Source organism: Somniosus microcephalus, chromosome 15 (assembly GCF_052327205.1).
Source record: "Somniosus microcephalus isolate GS21.2 chromosome 15, FLI_Smic_1.0, whole genome shotgun sequence".
Taxonomy (NCBI): Eukaryota; Metazoa; Chordata; class Chondrichthyes; order Squaliformes; family Somniosidae; genus Somniosus; species Somniosus microcephalus.
The window spans coordinates 100960598-100980793 of record NC_141001.1 but is presented as its reverse complement, the minus strand read 5'-3'; the positions used below and the strand labels follow the sequence as shown (position 1 = coordinate 100980793).

At 42.8% G+C, this 20196-nt stretch overlaps 1 protein-coding gene across 7 annotated transcripts in view; it reads right to left on the bottom strand.

Moving 5' to 3' along the window:
* The window catches only part of csrp3 (cysteine and glycine-rich protein 3 (cardiac LIM protein)), a 56806-nt gene extending 51400 nt beyond the window's left edge, over positions 1 to 5406 (bottom strand). For 4 of the 7 annotated variants that reach the window (XM_086008177.1, XM_086008180.1, XM_086008178.1 and 1 more), the window contains exon 1: positions 5196 to 5405. The gene's annotated coding sequence lies outside the window, so the exon portion shown is untranslated. Of the gene's footprint in view, positions 1 to 5195 lie in introns of all 7 variants that reach the window. The other 3 variants (XM_086008179.1, XM_086008181.1, XM_086008176.1) reach the window with 2 other exon arrangements.
* Positions 5407 to 20196: the final 14790 nt, after the last annotated feature.

Here is a 20196-nt window from a genome sequence, read left to right as displayed (position 1 = left end):
AATTGGATAAGTATCTAAAGAAAAATTATTTGCAGGGCTACGGGGAAAGGGTGGGGGAGTGGGACTGGCTGAGATTCGGCACGGGCTCAACGGGCCGAATGGCCTTCTTCCGTGCTGTAACCATTCTATGATGCTATGATTCTAATTCAGATTATACATTAAAAGGTGCATGAGAGAGGCCAAGTGTTTCTCTTCAGGGACAGAAAGGTGGAGGACGAGTCATCTCAGACCATTCTCTGTTCATGGCTGAAACCAGGACTTCTTATACTCAGCTATGGTTCCACAGGTACTAGCAGCCCTGCAGTACATCACCCAGTGGCCATTGTTGTTTATGTGTAAACTGAAACAGTAAGTTTGAGGATTTTTGGCCAAGGGAGCATCACAGTTGAGATTAATCATGTGCTCACACAGTATGTACACTTTCCAGTAAAGAGGGGGAAGAGATTAAGGTCAATTAAGTGAATGGGCAAAACTATGGCAAATGGATTTCAATGTAGGCAAATGTGAGGTTATCCATTTTGGATCTAAAAAGGATCGAACAGGGTACTTACTAAATGGTGAAAAGCTAAACAGTGGCGGTCCAAAGAGACCTGGGGGTCCAGGTACATAGATCATTATTTTCTGTACTTGTTCGTGACCTTTTAATCAAAAAGGCTAATGGTATGCTGGCTTTTATATCTAGAGGATTAGAATACAAGGGGGTAGAAGTTATGCTGCAGCTCAAAGCCCTGGTCAGACCACACCTGGAGCACTGTGAGCAGTTCTGGGCACCACACTTTAGGAAGGATATATATATTGGCCTTGGAGGGAGTGCAGCGTAGGTTTACCAGAATGATACCTGGACTCCAAGGATTAAGTTACAAGGAGAGATTACACAAATTAGGGTTGTATTCCCTAGAATTTAGAAGGTTAAGGGGTGATCTGATCGAAGTTTTCAAGATATTAAAGGGAACAGATAGGGTAGATAGAGAAACTATTTCCGCTGGTTGGGGATTCTAGGACTAGGGGGCATAGTTCAAAAATTAGAGCCAGGCCTTTCAGGGAGTGAAATTAGGAAACACTTCTATACACAAAAGGTGGTAGAGGTTTAGAACTCGCTTCCACAAACAGCAATTGATGTTTTTCCAGCATTTTCTGTTGTTATTTCGTCAGCAATTGATGCTAGATCGATTGTTAATTTTAAATCTGAGATTGATAGCTTTTTGTTAACCAAAAGTATTAAGGGATATAGGCCAAAGGCAGGTATATGGAGTTAGGTCACAGATCAGCCATGATCTCATTGAATGGCAGAACAGGCTCGAGGGGCTGAATGGCCTACTCCTGTTCCTATGTTCCGAAGAGAGTCACTGGACATCAGAAGTGGGAGCCTTGGCTAACTTTTAATTTTATACCACACACCTCAAACAGATAGATAAACTACAGGGTCCTCGACTGTAGAGAGTCCTGGTAGTTTTTAAAAAAATAAAAGTAAAAATCATCTGCTTCTACTTGGAGAAGAAAATCCAAATTTCAATGATTAAAAAGATTTTTTGAAGAAACAAATGCGCAGTCTACAAAGGATAGTAAATTACAGTGTTGACAATGTGAACTATTCCCCATCATAAATCCTCTGTTCTACATTACAAAACTATGCACCATCCCCTATTTATACTCTGGCCTTCTTATATTTAATTGAGGTACTTTAATGTCTTAAATATTCCATGGCCAAAATTATATTTCCATTTGGCTGTATTACAGAAATGCCAGGTTTATACGCCTGTAGTTATTAATTTATTCAAGGTGCAAAGGGCAAACTTCAAAATGCTGGCAGGCGCTTGAATATCTTACGACAGACAGATCGTGTACTTCAAGTTGGCATCTTTTAGCTGTATGCTGTTTAGTAGGAGACTACATTAAGGGAAACACAGTATAAAATTCAATCAGATATATTTCCAAAAATATAAAACTGCTGCGTATAAAGAGCTATTATAGAAAGAAAGACAGACTTGCATTTATATCGCGCCTTTCACGACCACCGGACGTCCCAAAGCGCTTTACAGCCAATGAAGTACTTTGGAAGAGTAGTCACTGTTGTAATGTAGGAAACGCGGCAGGCAATTTGCACACAGCAAGCTCCCACAAACAGCAATGTGATAATGACCAGATAATCTGTTTTAGTGATATTAATTGAGGGATAAATATGGGCAAGGACACCAGGGAGAACTCCCCTGCTCTTCTTCGAAATAGTGCTATGGGATCTTTTCATCCTCCGGAGAGCAGACGGGGCCTCGGTTTAACGTCGCATCCAAAAGACAGCACCTCCGACAGTGCAGCACTACCTCAGTGCTGCACTGAGTGTCAGCCTGGATTTTGTGTTATAGTATTGAAGAGTAATAGGAGTGAAATTCTTCTTGATGGAAACACAGAGATGGCTTTTTTATGATATGGTAATCAAAAAAAATCACAGGGAAGTGTAACTTTGAACTATGTAATTTCTGAGATAGCAATTTCGTTACCGGGCTGCTCAATAGAGAGAAAAAAATCAATTTTTATCTATAGAAATGGTCAATATTTACTGATTTTAAACAAACCAAACATTTCTAGCACTCCTTTATACAGTACAAGTCTGTTTTGTGTGTGAATTTATTTTAATGTTATACCCTTTCAGAATAAAAGGAGTGATTACAAGGTTGCAATGCAATTAAAGGGTTAAGGTAACATTAGCCACGAGATCAAAGCTTAGGCGATTTATCCTATGCTCTAAAATAGGAGACAACTACCTTGAATCCATATTACCTGTTTTGGCTGTATACAGGGGAGGGCCACTCTTGTTTTCAGCCAATTTTTGTGCTCGTGCCCTTGAAGCACAAGAGTAACAATGTACTTGGCATGATTTACTGCAATTTATTGAGATTTAGTGCACCCTGTACATAGTCTGTGCCAGATAATATCTTGTTGAAAACCTAATGTAACACCACCACGCCACCCCAACCCCTTCTCGATAGGAGGCACCGACTCTTGTTGGGGTACAGTTCTATGCCCCTTGCATATCTCACCCAGGATACAGCTCTATGCCCCTTGCATATCTCACCCAGGATATAGACATATAAGATTCTGAGGGGGATTGACAGGGTAGATGCGGAGAGGTTGTTTCCCCTGGCTGGAGAGTCTAGAACTAGGGGGCATAGTTTCAGGATAAGGGGCCATAGCCTAAGGATAAGGGGGCCATAGCCTAAGGATAAGGGGGCCATAGTCTCAAGATAAGGGGTCGGCCATTTAAGACCGAGATGAGAAGGAATTTCTTCACTCAGAGGGTTGTGAATCTTTGGAATTCTCTGCCCCAAGTGCTGAGGATGCTGAATCATTGGGTATATTCAAGGCTGAGATCGATAGATTTTTGGACTCCAGGGGAATCAAGGGATTATGGAGATCGGGTGGGAAAGGGGAGTGGAGGTCGAAGATCAGCCATGATCTTATTGAATTGAGGGATCATATGGCCTACTCCTGCTCCTAATTCTTATGTTATGATGTGATTTTCCCTATGCCTAGCCAATGGGTGTTGGCAGGCTACTGGTGGGCATCACAATCCTATCCTTATTTGGCATCCATGTGCACAGTCTCATTGGATAATTGTCACGAACAGGAATCCTGGCTAGTTAGCAGTGGTGGTGGACGGTAAACTTCAAAATGATGGAATGTCAAATCTTCAAATAAGAAACCCCACCATGATGGAAGAAGAAGTCTGAATACGTATAAATATTTTACTGATGTAACACTAACTTGGGGCTTTGATTACTTTATTAGCCACGCAACATTGGCTTTCATCATCAGAACCGTTCAGTTGTGTTACATCTAACACTGCTCTGAGAATACTTCCCCCTAGTCTAGTCGAAAAATTACAGCCCGTGACCAAATTGAAGAACAGATGGGCGACAACATTTTCATTGCTGTTCCCAGAGTGTGAAGTTACTACCCGTGTTAAAATATTTTTTAAACACATGTATTGTATACGGCAATGAAAATGCTGATTAAGTCACCATTTACATTTGATTTTTTTTGCTTCTTAATTTTAAAGAAACAAAGCCAAATTTGTACTTCGATGCAGTAAGACATAGGCTAATCCTGCATCAATGGGAGCAGTATCAGTCATCAATGTGCAATAGTGGAGATGTGCTTACACCACTGTGAAAATGTCAATGACAGAACTCTGTATATACATAAAGGCACCTGTGGAGTGCTGCTCCCAATTGGGGACGACATTGTTTTTTAAATGACTGAAAAAGAGCTACTGGTAAGAGTCAGTCTTTCTGATCATTAAATGTGAACAGTACAACAGTCTGAAGAAATCCTTCCCTTTTGGGTCAGAGCTGTATTTATACATAAGCTGATGAGCATCTTTACTGGTATGAGTTTGCATCTTCCACGATGTGGATTTGCCCATTTCACACTGTATATTTGGTGGCTTATCAGGATTCAAGGAAATGCCAGGTCAACAACAAAAATCACAGTTCAAAACCAGAAGTAAACATTTGTGATTTGTCCTGTACCCCCATGCAGCGGTTATCATACCAACAGTCAGGACACTTGCATTACTTAGTTTTGTAAAACAATTCCAGTTTTAAAAAAATATATATTTTCTCTACCCTCCTCCAAAGTACTCCCTAGGCTGCAGCTCCCCAGGCACTGGGTGTCTTTTAGAAGCTCACCCAAATTGCCATGACTGTTGGCAAACTATCCAACTGTGGAGGGCATCACAGCAGAACCTGAATCTGTTCTCACTTGGCATTCACACAAATATTTCCAGCAGGTATTGCTGTATTGTGATCAGGAGTAGGAACACTGGTATTTTTCCCTAACACAGTCACCATGGCCTACAGCTTCCCCAACTAAAATCCACCACTTTCTTTTTTTAAATTTTCTTTAGCGGAGAAATTACTGTTTGGGGTATTGGCGTGGATAGATTTAACATGTTACAATTACATCCCTTTGTGCTCGATTTTAATAGACGTTAACCATTAATGACCCTGCCAACAGTCATTTCTAACTTTACATCGTTGACTTTTAGATATCGACTAGAATACTGTAAAGCATTTCACGGTAATGAAAATATTTGTTGACAGTTATGTTTGAAGTACTGCAGATAAAAGTGCTTTAGATCAAATTAGTCATTGTAAATTGATTCAGAAAAATTGACTTGGAAGGTAGATATGGCTTACCGAACAATCAAATGCAGTCTCTGTGAGGCGTCCTTGCAATAATCGGATTGCTTTACGTTTCTCCCCCACCAAAAATGATAGGGGGCATTTTAAATCCTCTCAGACTGACGGGGAGGTCTCTGGGTCGGCAATTTGTGACGCGACAACAAGCTTCCAACTTAAAATAGCTTCTGACAAAACACAGGATGAATCAGTGTGTTGGAAATTAGAAATGAACACAACAGGTCGCAACAGTGAATGATATAATTGACCTACAAAAAGCGATTTCAAGCCAGAGTATGACTGGGGCAAAGACTGACAGAACATTTTATTTTTGGAAAGTGATTTAGGAAATCCTTCATTTTCCTCGGCGTTCGTTGAGGGACATTATTAAATCAATTTTAAGTTTCGGAGTAACGGGTCTCACGATTTAGCCATTGCTCTAACCTGATTTGTCCTGCGAAATTGGCCTTTTGTTTGTGCAGACTATCCATTAAATTATACCTGCTGGTTCATCCCCAACCCCGACATGACCGTGACATATTACAGGCCTGGTCTCAATAATACACCCATCCAATCTTTGAAGCCGATTATAAGGTTCAAGTTATTATATTTAAATTAGTTTTATTCAAGATGAAAATCGAATTACTTGTAGGATTAAAGCTGATTTTAATTCAACTTTTCTGGGTCTTCCTGGGTGCAGCTAATGTAACACACCAGAGAGATTTCCTGATGGGTAATTGCTTGATTGATGGGTAATTGCTTGATTGATGGGTAATTGATTGATTGGCAATTGATTGATGGTTAATTAATGGGTAATTGAATGCTTGATTGGTAATTGATTGCTTGGTAATTGACTGATGGATAAGTTATCGGTAATTAATTGATGGGTAATTGAATGCTTGATTGGTAATTGTTTGTTAAAGTTAAAGCTTTCACAACTTGGTTGAGATTTGGAAAAGTGTGATAGTTGGACAGGTGCAGGCCCTCAGTATTTTGTTGGCTCTATTGTATATGTTTGTGTTCCTATAGCTGCTTCCAGTTCCATTCACAGTACTAAAAATACTATTGAGCTGTCCTTGTTTCCACAGTTGTGACCAGATTTATGAGAAAATAGATTGTTGGAACCAACTACAAGCCGGCATTAACAGAGGATTGATGACTTTGACAGAACTGCCAAACAGATGTTCAAGGCACTTCACCGACTCTCGGGCTACCTGTAACTTTTGCGGCCTGGATGGGTTTGAGGTTGCAGCCCCTGTTTCACTGCTTGAAGAGGATGCTCCTCAATTTCTGGCTGCACTTCAGTCCCACGCTCCTGAACTTTGGCCACCTGATGCGGGCGGGCAAGTTGGAGGACCTCCTTGTGGGTCTGCTCCTGGGCCATCAGTGGGTCCAGTTTGGACGCGGCTCATGGGTGTGGTCGCTCCAGCTGTTTGCCTCGCTTCCGTGGTTTTGTCTGCACTCTGGTGACCCTGGAGAGGGGGCACGCGGTATCCTGAGGCCTACCGTGACCAGTGGACACCAGAGGGACTGGAATGCATAGTCAGCTCTGTAAATAATTTGATAAGTTTCCTTTGTTTTAATTTATAATTTGAATTTTGTTTGTCCCCCTTTAAAAAGGGGGCACTTTTGTCAGCTTGACTTTTTGATTGGTGACACCTGTGGCATCCAGATTGGCCAATCGGAGAAGAGTAGACCGAACTGCCAAGTGACCCTGAAGTTGCTGAGGACAGTTCATAGTGATTTGGGTGTCGGCTCTGGCTCAGTGGTAGCACTCTCTCAGAAGGTCATGGGTTCAAGCCCCATGCCTGAGACTTGAGCACGTAATCTAGGCTGACACTTTATCTGTGTAGTATTGAGGGGGCACTGCACTGTCGGAGGTGCCGTCTTTCAGATGCGACATTAAACCGAGTTCCCGTCTGCCCCCTCGGGAGGATGTACAAGACACTACCGGAAGAAGAGCAGGGGCAATCCTGCCCAAGATAAATCTCTTGACCAACACCTAAAACAGATGATCTAGTCATTTATTTCATTGCTGTTTGTGGGAGCTTACTGTGCACAAATTGGCTGCTGCGTTTCTTACATTACACCAGTGACTATACTTCAAAAGTACTTCCTTGACTGTGAAGTGCTTTGGGATGTCTTGAGTTTGTGACAAGCACAATATAAATGCAAGTCTTTCTTTACATGGGGTTTGCTTTGTAGTGTATGTGCCTTTTTAAGAGCCCCATATGTGCTGTAATGCCGGTAATGGCCACTCGGGCTATATAAGCCTGTATATTGTGTTCTATCTGTTAGTACCCCTCCAGACTTTGCTTAGTAAACACCTATGAACCAATTCCTGTCTTCAGTGTCTCTATCAACACACGGACACTACAGTGGCGACGAAGTGGAAACGGACTTACCTACAATTCGGCAGCACCTCAAGGACATCGATTCTTCTGGCGTCCAGAAGAATCAAGAAGTGAAAGAAGCTGTTGTTTCACCAGCTGGCCAAGCTGGTGGCAGGTACTGCGGTAAGTCTGGCTGGGGCTCCAGCGGCTGGCTCTGCAGCTGGGCCAAGCGGCGAAAGCGGAGGCAAGCAATAACAGACGGGGAGGGAGCACTCGGGAGACGGCCGCGGCTGCAAGCAGGTTGGCGTTCAGACCTAGAGAGAGAGTCCGGCAGGAACGAGTCTCCAACTGTAAATAAATAAATAAATAAATAAATAAAAGAACGGAAACCGCGGGAAACAGCGTTGTCATCGGCAGCAGCGGCGGGGAAGTGCCTATCTTTTCTGCAGAAAAGAAAGAAAAGCGCGGGAAGCGCCATATCTTTTCTAAGATGCCTAATTCTGGCAATATTGATGCTTTTGATAACGAGATAGAGGATTGGACCACGTGTAAAGAGTGGAGGTATATTGTACCGCAAATGGAATAGAAGATGAAAAAAAAGCTTCAGTACTTCTGGATTTAATGGGCGCAAAGACATACAAGCTGTTACGAAACTTAATCACTCCAGCCGAACCGATGGACAAGAATTTTAAGGAGATTGTTGATACCCTACACTGCCAATTCGAGGCAGGATTGGCAGATTCTCTGCGAGACAAATTCGTCTGCGGTCTCCTAAGTGTAGGAACACAAAAAAGGCTATTTTCTGAGAAAGATTTAACACTGGACAAGGCTTTCAGTGCAAGAGGAGCTGCAGAGATACAGCAAAGGCCACAGGACTTCAGCACCCATGAAATGACACGGGGTTTCGAGAGATGTTATCGCTGCGGCAGATCCACCCATGACCAGAGGGACTGCTGGTTCAAGGACAAAGCATGCAGGCAATGCGGAAAGATGGGACACATTACACGTGTGTGCCGATCTGGAAACAAAAAAATCCACTAACAGGAAAAGAATCAATAAGGAAAAGCACAAAGGTACAAATGATGACGGACAGTAGCTCCAAAGACCAGAAGAGCGATAGCGACTCCGGGAACAAGAGACTAAGCTCTCTCAAATTACATAATGTAATTGCCAAAGAAGATTACCAGACCATTTGGGTTACCCTCACAATAGCAGGGTCCCCAGTTAAAATGGAGCTAGATACAGGATCAGCTCTGACCGTCATAAATCGACGGGATTACGAGCGGCTATTTCCGCATATACCTTTAAAAGACACATCCATTATCTTGAAAACATATACGGGGCAGAAAGTATACCCCAAAGGAAAAATAAGGGTGCCTGTTGTATACAACGGCAAGGAAATACAGAAGTTGTATTTATACGTTCTACAAGATGGTGGTCCACCGCTGTTGGGACGTGAATGGATCAGGAAAATACGTTTAGACTGGCACTCCATTCAGGCACTGACGGTGACCAGTAAGGAAAAAAAATGATGATGACGTCATACCTGAACAATTAAAAGACATCTTGGCCAACGCCAAAGAAGTGTTTCAAGAGAAACTAGGAACCTTGAAAGGCATCACCGCCTCAATAAAAGTGGAAGATGCAGCAATTCCCAAGTTTTTTAAGGCAAGACCGGTGCCATACGCAATTCGTCCAGCAGTCGAGGCAGAGCTGGAGAATTTGGAAAAGGCAGGCGTATTATCTAAAATAGATTGGAGCGAGTGGGCAACACCCATCGTCCCAGTCATGAAGAAAGCATTGGAGAATGATAAATCTGAAGAACAGAGAAAAATTCGCATCTGTGGAGACTTCAAGGTGACTGTAAACCCGGTCCTTCACACGGTACAGTATCCTCTTCCGAGGATAGAAGATATATTCGCCTCACTATCCGGAGGGAAACGTTTCACCAAAATTGACTTGACTTGGCACAGGCATATCTACAGATGGAGGTTGAAGAGGCCTCTAAAAAATATCTCACGATAAATACACACAAAGGTCTGTACCAGTACAATCGACTGGTTTTCGGAGTAGCATCCGCTCCAGCTATCTGGCAAAGAGCTATGGAGCAAGTCCTCCAAGGGATTCCGGGGACTCAATGCTACCTAGATGACATCCTTGTAACAGGAGGAAACGACAACGAGCACCTTGCCAATTTAGAACAGGTGCTCACTAGGCTGAGAGAACGGGGCCTACGAGCAAATTGCCCGAAGTGCGAATTTTTCCGAGATCAAATATCATATTGTGGCCACATAATAAATAAGGAAGGGTTGCATAAGTCACCTGAAAAAATTGAAGCGGTCATAAAAGCCCCAGCACCTGAAAATGTTTCACAATTAAGGTCGTTCCTGGGATTAATAAATTACTATCATAAATTTTTACCGAACTTATCAACTCTTCTACACCCTCTTAATGAACTGCTACAAACAGGAGTAATTTGGAAATGGAACGAAGACTGCAAACGTGCCTTCCATAAATGCAAAGACTTAATCACATCCAAAGAAGTTTTGGCTCATTACAACCCATCACTGCCAATCAGACTGGCGTGCGATGCATCCCCTTACGGCATAGGAGCAGTATTATCGCATAAATTACCTGATGGCTCGGAACGGCTGATAGCTTTTGCGTCACGCTCCTTGAGCTCAGCTGAGCGTAACCATGCCCAAATTGACAGGGAAGCACGCAGCCTGGTATGGGGAGTGAAGAAATTCAAACATTACCTACACGGACAAAAATTTACCTTGTTGACTGACCATCAACCCCTCGTCTCCATATTCAACCCTAAAAAGGGTGTTCCCATTATGACAGCGCAAAGGCTACAGAGGTGGTTCCTTTTTCTAGGGGTACGCCAATACAACATAGAATACAAAGGATCAAAACAGCATGGGAATGCTGACGGTTTATCGCGCCTACCGTTGCCAACGGTAGAAGAGGCACCTACAGTAGACCCAGTGGAGATGTTCCACTCTACCATAGTGCAATGTCTACCAGTAACAAATTCTGCCATTGAAAGGGAAACGAGAAATGACCCGACTCTCTCATGGGTCTACGATTTAACAGTGAAGGGATGGCCAGCACATGGCGAACCACTGTTGCCAGCATTCTCGCAAAGAAGAGAACAGCCATCAGTGTGCCGAGGAACCTTGATGTGTGGATCCAGAGTGGTGATTCCACCCAAACTCCAGGATAAAGTGCTAAAGGAGCTTCACGTGGGGCATCTGGGTGGAGTGAAAATGAAGAACCTAGCCAGGGCGTTTGTATGGTGGCCAGGTATCGATGGAGACATCGAAGAAATGACCAAGAGCTGCCTAGGATGCCAGAAGGTCCAAAACGCTCCACCACAAGCCCCTCTACATCCATGGGAGTGGCCCTCATCTCCCTGGCAAAGGGTACACATCGACTTTGCTGGTCCATTTATGGACTCAATGTTCTTAATCGCAGTTGATGCACACTCCAAGTGGCCGGAGGTAATAAAGATGTCCTCCACCACCACGGAAAAAACCATCACAGTATTAAGGACCATATTTGCCAGGAATGGGCTGCCGGAACAGATCTGTTCTGATAATGGACCGCAATTTGTGTCCGAAGAATTCAGGAAGTTCTTAAAAAAACAATGGGGTTAAGCACTACACGTCCACCCCGTACCATCCCGCCACCAATGGATTGGCTGAAAGGTTTGTCCAGACCTTCATTACCCATGGCCTTTATGGCCTTCTTGAAGACATAAAACTTCAGCACAAGGTGGATAACTTCTTGTTCGCATACAGGAATGCAACACACATGGTTACCAACCAAACTCCCGCCATGATGTTCTTCAATAGAAACCTAAGATGCCGGCTGGATTTGGTCAAGCCCAACATCAGAAGGGACGTGGAGAACCGGCAGTTTCAAGGCATGAATGAAAGGCCAACTAGAACCTTCCAGATAGGTCAACAAGTTTTGGCCCGGGACTACCGTACCGAGAAATGGCAGCCTGGAACTATCTGCACACGACTAGGACCACTGATGTATACCGTGGACATCGGAGAAAGCATAATAAGGTGCCATACTGACCAAATCATTAGAGTCATCCGAAAAGGGACAACCTACACCACAACTCTATACGCCGAACGATGAAGTAGAGATACCCATATCTACCTCCGATCCGGTGATACTGGAACCCGACACTGGCATTCAAGCTGAATCAGCCTTGCCAAAAGAACCTACTACACCACCAGAAACTACTACACCACCGAGGCGTTATCCGGACCGAGTCAGGAAGCCTCCAGAGAGACTGACTTATAATTAATTAACTACAGCAATGTGTATATTATTTTTCTTATAACATGTAATTAATAATTACTTAAAATATGATGTACTGGTTAGCTAAAAGGGGAGGATTTGTAGTGTATGTGCCTTTTAGAGCCCCATATGTGCTGTAATGGCACTCTGGCTATATAAGCCTGTATATTGTGTTATATCCGTTAGTACCCCTCCAGACTTTGCTTAGTGAACACCTATAAACCAACTCCTGTCTTCAGTGTCTCTATCAACACACGGACACTACATGCTTCACTCCAAGAACATGACTTTTATTAGTGGTTAATAGGTCATTTCACCACAACATTGTTCCAATTATTCCATTTACTGGAGGAGCTCTCAATTATGGCTTATGATTTAGTGACTGGCCTTGGAAGCATTGCAGTGATCCTAACACAGAGTAACGGCATTGAGCAAACATTTGGCAAAGCTAAATGGTTTTTGGTTTTTCCTAGCCCCAGTTGCTAGATGTTTGACATGGGATTTACATATACAATAAATGGAAACCTGGAAAAAAGTATTCTAAAGCTGTAAGCCAATGAGTGATGTATACTTTTGAGCCATATCCCAGGTGTTAAAAACATTGAGGGAGAAAAATATCTAAGTTTTTCTCTCCCAATTTCTCCTCTTAAAGTAGTGACGTACAGTGGGAATTGCTTCAGTTGATGCTGGTAGTTCTCTAGCACCTCACCAAAGTGGCCATCCTTCATGCGCAAGACTAGACACGTAAGTATATTGGGCTTTGCCCATCGGCCATTACAATTGAGTTATTGGGAGCAACATACCTAGTGGAAACGAAACTGGCCCATTTAGCATTAAATAAAAGTAATTCTCCTGAGTCTGAGGAAATAAACCCAGCAAAGAATCATTTGGATGGATTGGTTTCCTGTGCCTCTGTAAATGTACCTTCCGGCCGAAGTCACTGGATAGTCATCAGGAGTATAGGTTATTCTCTGCCTAGTCTCAGACCACGAATAGTGACCGCACTGCTGCCTCAGCAGACACCAACAAATTCAATACAGACTGGAGATCAAACCTGTGACTCCCCTGTCCTCCTTGGTATAGCTCAGTACTATACCAGGCACTGTGTTTATCTTTTCAAAAATGTCAGTCACTCCAGATTTGAGCACAAAAATCTAGGTTGGCACTCCAGTGCAGTACTGCACTGTCGGAGGTGCCGCCTTTCAGATGCGACGTTAAACCGAGGCCCCGTCTGCTCTCTCAGATGGATGGAAAAGATCCCGTGGCACAATTTTGAAGAGGAGCAGGGGAGTTCTCCCTGGTGACCTGGCCAATATTTATCCCTCCATCAACATAACAAAAAAAATTATCTGGTCATTATCACATTGGTAAAGCACTTTGGGACGTCTGGTGGTTGCTATATAAATGCAGGTCTTTCCTTTTTTAAATGTCTTCGCCTATAGAGAACAATGAGATATATGTTTGATTCCCTGTTGTGCTGAATTTCCCACTTCAGCTTTGTCATTAGCATAACTAAAGCACAGCCCCATAAAATGTATGTGATCCTTTTTTCAATGGAATTCTAGGCCAACCTATTGCAAATTGAAAATATAATTATCAAAGGTGGTGGTGAGGGTGTGGTTGAGCAATAGATATGTTTAACCTTTCCTGCCTGTAATGTGAGACTTTCTCACTGCAACCAAACCTGAATGAAAAGGATATCTGAATGGAAAAGTATTCCAGTTGTAAATATAGCACAACAGACTGTTGTGTATATATTCTTGTTCTTAGCTTGTCATTTGATCCTCTTAAAGCAGAGTCAGCATGGTTTTATGAAAGGGAAATCATGTTTGACAAATTTGCTGTAGTTTTTTGAGGATGTAACAAGCAGGGTGGATAAAGGGGAACTAGTAGATATCGTGTATTTGGATTTCCAGAAGACATTTGATAAGGTGCTACATAAAAGGTTACTACACAAGATAAGAGCTCACGGGGTTGGGGGTAATATATTAGCATGGATAGAAGATTGGCTAACTAACAGAAAACAGAGAGTCGGGATAAATGGGTCATTTTCAGGTTGGCAAACTGTAACCAGTGGGGTGCCGCAGGGATCAGTGCTGGGGCCTCAACTATTTACAATCTATATTAATGACTTGGATGAAGGGACTAAGTGTAATGTAGCCAAATTTGCTGATGATACAAAGATAGGTGGAAAAGCAAATTGTGTGGAGGACGCAAAGAATCTCCAAAGGGATATAGAAAGGTTGAGTGAGTGGGCAAAAATCTGGCAGATGGAGTTTAATGTGGGAAAATGCGAAGTTATCCACTTTGGTAGGAAAAATAAAAAAGCAAATTATTATTTAAATGGGGAGAGATTACAAAATGCTGAAGTACAGAAGGATCTGGGGGTCCTTGTACATGAATCACAAAAAGTTAACATGCAAGTAATTAGGAAGGCAAATTGAATGTTGAAATTTATTGCAAAGGGAATGGAGTATAAAAGTAGGGAAGTCCTGTTACAACTGTACAGGGCGTTGGTGAGACCACACCTGGAGTACTGCGAACAGTTTTGGTCTCCTTATTTAAGGAAGGATATACTTACATTGGAGGCAGCTCAGAGAAGGTTCACAAGGTTGATTCCAGAGATGAAGGGGTTGTCTTATGAGGAAAGGTTGAGCAGGTTGGGCCTATACTCATTGGAGTTTAGAAGAATGAGAGGGGATCTTATTCAAACATATAAGATTCTGAAGGGGCTTGACAGGGTAGATGCAGAGAGGATGTTTCCTCTCATGGGGGAATCTAGAAATGGGGGCATAATTTCAGAATAAGGGGAAACCCTTTTAAAATGGAAATGAGGAGGAATTTCTTCTCTGACGGTCGTGAATCTTTGGCATTCTCTGCCCCAGAGAGCTGTGGAGGCTGGGTCTTTGAACATATTTAAGGTGGAGATAGACAGATTTTTGAACAATAAGGGAGTGATGGGTTATGGGGAGCGGGCAGGGAAGTGGAGCTGAGCCCAAGATCAGATCAGCCATGATCTTATTGAATGGCGGAGCAGGCTCCAGGGGCCAAAGACCTACTTCTGCTCCTACGTCTTATGTAATTGTCCTTTAGTTTCGCAAATCAAATTGCTTCTGGTGTGGGCAGCAAGATCTTCAACAGCCTAGTTTTTTTTGTGCTGTTGGTTGCTGATAGAATCCCTGCTCTTCTTTGAACCAAAGGATCTTTAATGTCTAATTGGACAATTGATGGGCATCAGCATTGGAATATCAGTATTGATCTGCTCAAGTCCTGGAGTACGAGCAACTGAGATAGTGGGGTTAGAGAAAGTTCCTTCACACCTCCCCCCCAAACCACCCCCAAGTTGTGTCTGGAACAAATGCGACATCATACTCTTGGGTAGTCCAAATTTCCCACCCCCTTTAATCAGAGCAATGGTTCTCTTGGTTTCCATGAGAATTTTTTAAAGTCAGATCAGTCTTTGACGCAGTCAGAAATCCATCAACAGGATTAAGAGCTTCTAAATTGCTATGAAAAATTCATAGTCTTAACAGCTGGAGTGCATGCTTCCTCCTCATAAAGGCACAAACCAACGTGCACAAGACTTGCAAAGAACCAACGTTTTGGAATCTCCAAGTATGCAAAAGGGATACTATTGGAATTTAACCACCACACAGTTTACCAGTGGTAAGCTTCCTGTTCGGATCACCTTGGTGGTTAGGGCATTACCTTGTCGGGGCTTTCTGTAGCTGAATGGAAAGAATCTCACCCCTCACGGGCAGGGCCAAGTCCCACCAATGAGCAAGGGTGGCTGGTCATTGCTCAATAGTCCTAGATGACTGCAGATCTGCCTGGCTCAGATGTGGGATACCAAATCTGCTAGAATGGATCAACTCCATTATAATCAGACACATTATTCTTGATAGCCCACTTACAGATTCCAGAAGATCAAGAACTTCACCTTAGCTAACAGCAGAGATCAGATTCTGACCATACCACTAACGCGTGTCATTTCAGCCTAATTTACAAATACTTCAACCATACACTTAACTTGCTTGTTTAAAAAAAAAACCTGATCCAGATTGTTTGTCATGTTCCAAGCATCAGACAACCCCATTGCTAGCCTATAAAACTCAGGTCTACAGCTAATAGAAGTCGTACACTCTCCAGGTCTCCCCGTCTCTTCCTGTCTTGAATGGAAGTGAAGGAGAAAAAAAAGACACCAGAAATACATCAAACTTCAATAATCTTTCCTTTATCCCTAGGAACGTCAAGTCAATGGCCTGGATTTTGCAGTAAGAATAATGGTGCGGCTATCAGTGCTCCATTATTAAGGAGTAAATCAGTCAGCGATTTTTGGAGTCCGCACATGTGCAATTAAACGCGGAAATCAGGAAGTTGCTGTCAGATATGCCCCGCTCCTCCACAAGCTTCACTACACCGGTACCTCGCCGATAGATTCGGCATTCAAACACATGAAGAACGTGAAGTTGCGGCACTATTACCCAAAAAACAGGCTAGAAAAAATTAGGGCTTGTCCATTCAAGTGCAAGTCTTAATTACTGCCGAACAACCTCTCTGGCACTGAAAATTAAATTTTACAAGTGTGGAGCCTCATTCCTTCAGATTTTAATTATTGTTGGAGACTTTTACTTTCTGTCTATCTTAATCCCATCTTTCTTTCCCTCTCTTTATTTTGCTTTCTGCACATGATTTTACATTGAATTAAATATTCTAACTTACATGTCCTGGTTTAGACTCTGCGTGCCTCAGAAAGGATTCTTCAATTTGATTGTTTGAAGAGACACGCTGTTGCTTACCCTGTTCACACAGGTCCCAGATCTCCTGTCGAAGGCTCCACACTGCTTTGCCTGTCCGATAACCGTAAGTTGCTATGCAAAAGCCCCAAAAAGTTCATAGGCAGCTATAAGCGTAATGAATGGCGAGTGCTGTTTGCTCGCCACTGACTGCAAAATTCGTGCCATTCTTAACTAATAAGGAAGCAGTTCCACCCTCCAAATTTTCTGCCATTTCACAAGTTGCACGATTCCCATTTTTCACAGGTCAGGGATGAAACCTGGGCCCTTCCAGCCGTGGCTCAGTGGTAGCACTCTCACCTCTAAGTCATGGGTTCAAGTCCCACTCCAGATACTTGAGCATAAAATCCAGGCTGACACTTCAGTGCAGTACTGAGGGAATGCTGCACTGTCAGAGGTGCCGTCTTTCAGATGCGACATGAAAGTCTGCCCCCTCAGGTGGACATAAAAGATCCCATGACACTACTCGAAGAAGAGCAGGGGAATTCTCCCTGGTGACCTGGCCAATACTTATCCCTGAAGCAACATCATTAAAAAAAATCCAGATTATCTGGTCACTAACTTTTTCCAGTTCTGCTAAAAGGTAATCAACCGGAAACATTAACTGTTTCTCTCTCCACACACGCTGCCTGACCAGCTGAGTATTTACGGCATTTGTTTTTTATCTGGTCACTATCTCATTGCTATTTGTAGGAGCTTGCAGCGTGCAAATTGGCCGCCGTGTTTCCTACATTATAACAGTGTCTACACTTCAAAAAGTACTTAATCGGCTGTAAAGCACTTTGGGATGTCCTGAGGTCGTTTAAGGCGTTATGAATGCAAACTCGAGGAACAGCACCTCATCTTCCGATTAGGCACTCTGCAGCCTTCCGGACTCAATATCGAGTTCAACAATTTCAGATCATAAGCTCGGCCCCTATTTCATTTTTTCTTGTAATTTTTCCACTCCTTTCCCTTTGTTTCTCTCTCACACCTGGCAGCTATCTCTTGCCCTGCCAGTACACTTTACACCTAATCTCAGCCTATTACCATCTCGTTTAGCTTCTAATCTTTTACTTCTTTTGTTTCTTTTATTCTTTTGTCCGATCGCAGCCCTGCCTTCGATCTAGCTTCTTTTCTTTCCAGTTTTGAAGAAGGGTTCGACCTGAAACGTCAACTCAAATTTCTGTCCACGGATGTTGCCTGACCTGAGTTTTTCCAGCATTTTCTGTTGTTATTTCGGATTTCCAACATCTGCAGTATTTTGCTATCATACTTTTTGTGTAGCTGTGCTACATTACGAGCAGTTTTATTGGACGATTTAGGAATTGGATTGAGATGACAGGCAGCAGAGACGGCAGCTCTAAGGCCAGTTCCAAGACGGTAAACAGCACTAAAACCCCCAAAACCTTCTGTCTCCTTTGTTACACAATAGGGATTTAAGTTCTCTCATTACTAGGAGTCATTACCTCACAAACTACTGAGACTGTTACCAACACTAGCCACTTAACTTCTGGTGGAGGGGATCTCGAGTCACCAACCCTCCCTGTGGCTGATCTTTCACCTAACAAAATGCATACCTTCAAGTGTGAACTAACAGCAAGGCTCCCCAATGACCCAGTGAATAATGTGCCGTGTGATGTACTACAAAACCATATACAGGAAACTTTCGATTTACCGGCACCTAAATAACCGGCAAAATTCAGGAGTAGGTTCAGGTAAGTTTTGTTACTTGCCTTCCTCGATCTGTTGATGTGCAAGGGTGTGGCTGCAGCTGTTGCTAAGCTACAGAGATGCTTGGAACTTGTGGCCATTGTTCTGAACCTGTTGCTAAGCAACAGGGTTTGTTGCTTTATACAGAGTTCTCAGCTCCGTATCTTTTACTATAGCTTTCGGTTATCCGGAATTTTTGATGAACCAGCACCACGTCGGTCCCGGATAAAAAAGTTTCCTGTAGATGGCAACGTCCCAGCTTTGGTGTCGGAGTTAGCCAATCTCTGCTGAGGCAGCAATTAGGGTGCTACAGTTGGTCTTGGCACCCTTCAGTTAGAAGTGGAAAAGGCATTAGGTAGGGTTGCTGCTTTTCTTTGCAATAATGCCACGGGAACTTTTACATCCACCCGAGAGGGCAGATAGGGCATTGGTTTAATGTCTCATCTGAAAGACAGCACCCCCACCCTGAAGTATGTGCTGAAATGGGACATGAATCGACAACGTTCTGACTTAGGAGAGAATGCTGCCACAACTACAGTTATGACTCAGGAGAAGGTGCAGACTGTAGAAGTGTAAAGGCTGTCCTTCACCCCATTATTAGTGACAGAGCTTCCATTTCATGGAATTATATTCAGTCACTTCTGTCCTACGCCTTTGACCCATCTTAAACTACTCATCTCTCCCCCTTCAAGAACCTACTCTAAATCCATCTTTTCAATCAAGCTTTCTGTCATCTCCACCAGTATGTCCTGATGCTCATTTCCAATGTGAAATACATTGAACGGTGGTTTTTTAAAAATATTAAAACACTACATAAATGCAATTTGTTGTTGCAGTGGAATAGATGTTAATACTGAGCACTGTAGAAAGGAGACATGGACACAAACTAAAAAGGCAAATTTATGACTGATATCAGGAAGCACTTCTTCATAGTAATCGACAGAAGGGATTGTAAATTTGTATCGAAGTCTGCACGGTCTCTTATGGTGGTGCTTTGCTTTGTGGTTTCCATTAGAGGTTAGGGCTGTGCAATAATGAGGACAGAGCAGGTGACCTTTGGATTTGGTTGTTCTTCAAAGGGTAGTTAAATCATGACTGTAGCATATTTCCCCACATCATCATTCAAGTAATCTCTGGTATGATAATCCAAAAATGGTTGAAGATAACAGTTTATGTTCTATTTACATCTATGCTAGGTCAATTTTAGTGACTCTAGAATCTGGATTTTGATTTCAAGTTTCAAGTCTTTTCTAGACTCCAGCCCAGTATACACGATCACAACATCGTGTAGTTTACTGAAGTCCTGAAACTTTGAAGATCATTTTATGCAAAAGGTACTGCTGTTTACCTTGTGTCCATTTCACACATTGCGGGCCAAGTGAGCATCCTGTCATCTTCTACTTAAACCACCCAACACTAAAATGTCACAGATTATTATTAAGGATTCCATCATGCAGTTGTATCTACTGGGACACAGTGCTTGGAAGTTATTAATTATGGGCATTAAAAACCTGTAGAAAGGTTGTACAATTTGTAATCATGCCCATTCCACTCAAAGGCATCAGCTTGTTCTGTTCCAATACAGGAGCTATTTCTTTACATTCAGAGCCAGCATCTATTTCTTACCATCAATACTGGGTGGGAAAGAAAGAGTTTGGGAAACTTTCTTTAGCGGACGATAGGGGACAAATGAGTCTGTCATGTGAAAGTTTAGCGGTTTGAGAAGTTCATTTAGCATCATTGTACAATACAGCAGCTAAGAGCAGATTTGTTGCGAGATGCAGTTTAGCAGTGACTGTGATGTTAGACTGCAGCGAGCTCACTGCATTCTGGGAAAATAAGCAGAGGGTTAACTATTTGCTACACAGCACTGCTTGC